At 42.8% G+C, this 4,294-nt stretch overlaps 1 protein-coding gene across 1 annotated transcript in view; it reads left to right on the top strand.

Moving 5' to 3' along the window:
• Ankrd22 (ankyrin repeat domain 22) overlaps nucleotides 1-4,294 on the top strand; it is a 28,171-nt gene that overhangs the window by 6,941 nt on the left and 16,936 nt on the right. The gene's annotated exons all lie outside the window — the stretch shown is intronic.

The following is a 4,294-nucleotide window of genomic DNA, read 5'->3' as shown; positions in this document are numbered from 1 at the left end:
AAAATCTGTAACTTAACTGGGTCTGAAGGTACACTTATCTTTGAGAGAGAGAGAGAGAGAGAGAGAGAGAGAGAGAGAGAGAGAGAGAGAGAGAGAGAGAGAGAGAATGTGTGTCAGCTTAGCTCATGTCCCTATCACTTCTGAGCTATTCGACTTTGGATAAGGAGACAAGCTCCCCTCCTTTCACCTGTGCTGAGTGAGTAGAAAAAATGTCACTTACCTTATAGGGCTGTTTTGAAGACCTCAGGAATAGCTGAGATACCCAATATATGTTTGTTCATTTTAGAGTTTATTCATTGATTCATTTACTCACAAAGAACATGTTGAATGCCTACTGGGTCCCACGCTATGCTAGATGCTGCAATACGATGAAAAAGCATAGACAACAATAATTGATGTAGTGTTTTTGGGTGCCGTGACAATCATAGATCAATAATTTATAATGTATTTGCTCACCGTTTGGAAAGGAGAAGGACTGATACTGAGGGTCAGTATCCCCTGAGGGCTTCATTGTTCCACGTGCAGCTTAGGTTTGAGGGGGGCGGGTGAGCTGGAGACTGGATGGGCGAGAGGGAGATAATACAGTCACAGGTAGAGAGTAATGAACTGGGGTGTGAGTCATGAGGACAACAGAGAGTTGGTGCTGGGCATACAGGGGAATTTTAGAGTTTTAGAAGTCATTATTCAGGTGGGGTTACTCTAAGCTAAAATGCCTTGAAGTTGCAGGAACTTCAATAACACTGAACAGCTTTTCTTTCTGCCCAAATGGATACTTCCGTCTTCTTGTTACTTTCCACTTTGTCAGCACTTCTCGTTGTAGTTTTAATTTTTTATCTAACATAGCAAACACTTAAGAAGTGCAGTGGAACAATTTAACTTGTGTGCAATGTATGGTGACCAAATCAGGTTTCTATTAAATACTTATCATTTCATTATGTTGGGAACCTCGGAATCCCTATTTTCTACTTATTTATAAAATATATAACAAGTGGCTTAAAGCTGTAACCACCCTCACATGCTGGTAGAATTCTGCTTCCTGTGCGCTTTTCTGATGCTGACCTGCCCCCTACTGGAAACAGTGCAAAACAGCAGGGAATCTTTTAGGTTCCACTTGAGTGTGGCATACATTATCCTGGTAAATTATCCTGTGCCATTTAAGCTCATTGAGGAGCTGGCCCTGGAAGTGGAATTGCCCCTCCCATATTTGAGTCACAAGCGTATTTGTCTCTAAGGGTTCTTCCAAGACCCCTTGTCCAGGCACAGTTTGGCCCAGCTGGCTCTGTTAATGAAAGAAAGAAGAAAGCCAAAAAAAGCTCAAGGTTGAAACTTTGTGACTAGCAGAGGCTACTGTTGTTTATCTCATGGTGTAAAAACGCCTATGGATTGGTGGGAAACAAGCTGAAACCGGAAGTTCAGCCATGGGAGGCTCGTTTATGGAGAGAGCTCGGTTGGGACGTGTCCCACCCCGCCCCCACCCCGCCCCCGCCAGCTGTTGTCCTGCCACCTCCCCTTGTGCTGGATATTTACAAGCCTTGATGATATGACCTAGGTTTGTTCTTTCAGTCAGTCCACTTCAGCTGTCTCCGGACTTGATCTTTTGCGGTCTCCATGATGCGTCTATCTGCTACTGTGTGTTTGTTCTTTTGTTCAATATGTACTTAATAAACTGGCTAGTTTGGAACAAAACAATGGCTACTGTAGATATTTCTCTGGAACATAAAGAACAGTGAGCTCTTAGTCACTGTTTATTGACATCATGACTGTGATAATTCTTATAAAAGAGAGAATTAAACTGGTGGTTTACTTACGGTTTCAGAGGGTTAGTCCATTATCACGGTGAAAGCCTGGCAACGGGCATGGCTCTAGGACAGTAGCTGAGAGCTGGTGACATCATGCCATGTGGCAAGAAGCAAAGAGAAAGACTCTAAAAGCTCATTGCCAGTGATATACCTCTTCCAACAAGGCCACACCGTTGTGGTGTTCAAATCCACTGGGAAAGACCAAAGACTTAGACTCAATTCAAATTTAGAGTAAATGAATTTATTCTTGTTGCTAGCAGGGCAGCACCCTTATAACCAAAAAGCATGCTGTGCCAAAGGAGGCTAACTGAAGGACTTATAAAGGCTTTGTAGTAACAGAAAGACTACTTTATTCCAGTCTGACAGTGATAAGCAAGTGGCTAAATAGCGAGTTTATATAAGCCAAAATCAAACTGCTAAATACCTCACTGCAGGAACACTATTGTCTCATTGTTTTATTCCTTTTTTCTCTTTTCTTCTTCATCCTCCTCCTCTTCTTTGTTTTTCAAGACAGTATTTCTCTGCTTATCCCTGGCTGTCTTGGAACTCACTCTGTAGACCAGGTTGGCCAGGAACTCAGAGATCTGCCTGCCTCTGCCTCCCAAGAGCTGGCACTGGAGGGAAGTGCCATGTGTTTTGTCTCACCTGAAGCCATTTGCACCTCACAGGCTCTCCTGGGCCAAGGTCAACAGCCTTTAAGGGATGCCTGGTACCATATTAAGTTTCTTTAGCTCTCACAGGGGAGCAATGTTGTGAGTAATTATATAAGTCTTGGTACTCTGGAGGGAATGTCACTAATAGACCAAGACAGAGCAGGAAATAAGCACAGTGTCATCAAGTTAGGGCTGGTTGTCAAATTCCCGTAACACCTACTACAAAAGGGCTGCACATCTGAATCCTTTCGAATAGCTCATCAACTGGTGACTAAGCATGTAAAAATATATGAGTCTATGATGCCTATTCTCATTCAAAACACCAAAGCGAGGCACACTACTATTTATTTACTTCTTTACTTTTGTGCATATGTATTCATGTCCATGCATATGCATGTATTATATATTTATGCTAGGTAATGAACCCAGTGCGTTGTGTACTTTCTGCATCAGCTCTAACACTGAGCTGCCCTCAGCCTCTACCACTTCACTTTGCCAAAACAGAAACTCCATGCTCCGAACAAAGAAAGCCTAGGAGAGACTAAAGGTGAGAGCAGGCTGTACTTAAGTCAGAATCCCTCTGCTTACTGAGAAAGTCCCTAGTGACTTTCAATAAGCATCTCTTTCTATTTTTAGTCTTACTCAGTAAAGTTTTTTATTTAAAGAATCCAAGAGGAAGAATTTTAATCTTGAAAGTAGGAGCCAGGCATGCAATGTGGAAGGTTGAAATGGACTGGGTGAGGTTTAATGGGGAGTTGTGAGGACTGTGGAGAACTGGAAACAAGTGCCACTAATCACCAGTTATCTGGTGTTCTAGGGAATGTGGTCCAGCATTATGAAATCTATAAAAATTCAAAGAGAAGCAAGAAGGCATATTAAAATGGTTTAAAAATTTAACCAGAGAATCTATGAAAGGAAAAGAATCAGCTCCGGGCATGCCAAGACCACGTTCTTAACACAAAGCAGATTTATTAAACCCAGAGCAAAAAAGGGCAGGAATAAGATACAGAACCAGGAGATAAAGGATGAGGGAGAAGGGAACAAGGGAGAAGGAGAAGAGATATTTGTCCCTGGAGGTCAAAGACTTCCTCAGGATAGAGAGGAGGCAGATGTGGCCCATAGGCAAAGAGCAGTTTATAAAGGTAAAGGGGGGAAACCCTATGTCAGAATGAGGTGTTTGGTTTTAATTGGGCATGTTACTTACGTGAGCCAACAGGGGCTTTTGATTGCCGGACTTCAATTCTTTGATAGCTGGACCTTAGGAGGAAGAAGTAGCCAAATAAGGGACTAGACCTTGATGGCTAGCTTTAGGACTGTAATCTAATGGGTTAGGCAAGGCAGAGGGAATTGGGGAGAAGGACCAGGCCTGCCAGAGCCATGCTTGAACATGCTAAAACTTCCTGGAATCCCTTCAATTCAGTTTTAAGATGACCTACTCCTGGCTCGTCACAGCAGACCTAGTTCTCCAAAAGCACAGAACAAAGAGAATGCATCCATAACTTTAAAGAGGAATTTTTTTTTATTTTATTAAAGTTAGAGGTTACAATTAGAGGCTGAAAATCCCGCAAGGCAACGTGTAGGCTACAGAGCCTGGTGGACCAAGGGCAACTAAGTTCAAGGAATTGGACACCAGCAAACAAAAGCAAAACCAGGGAGTCAATGATACAGCCCCAGATGAAACAGGGCCTAGAAGTCCCCTGGAGGGACACTGTGGTAATTTGCATTTTTATATTTGTGTGTGCATACATGCATGAGTGTTTGTGTGTGTGTGTGTGTGTATGTGTGTGTGTGTATGTGTGTGTGTGTGTATGTGTGTGTGTGTGTGTATGTGTGTGTGTGTGT

The sequence above is a fragment of the Mus pahari genome, chromosome 1 (assembly GCF_900095145.1).
Source record: "Mus pahari chromosome 1, PAHARI_EIJ_v1.1, whole genome shotgun sequence".
Taxonomy (NCBI): Eukaryota; Metazoa; Chordata; class Mammalia; order Rodentia; family Muridae; genus Mus; species Mus pahari.
Note: the sequence above shows the minus strand (reverse complement) of the source record. Positions and strands in the feature narration are given on the sequence as shown.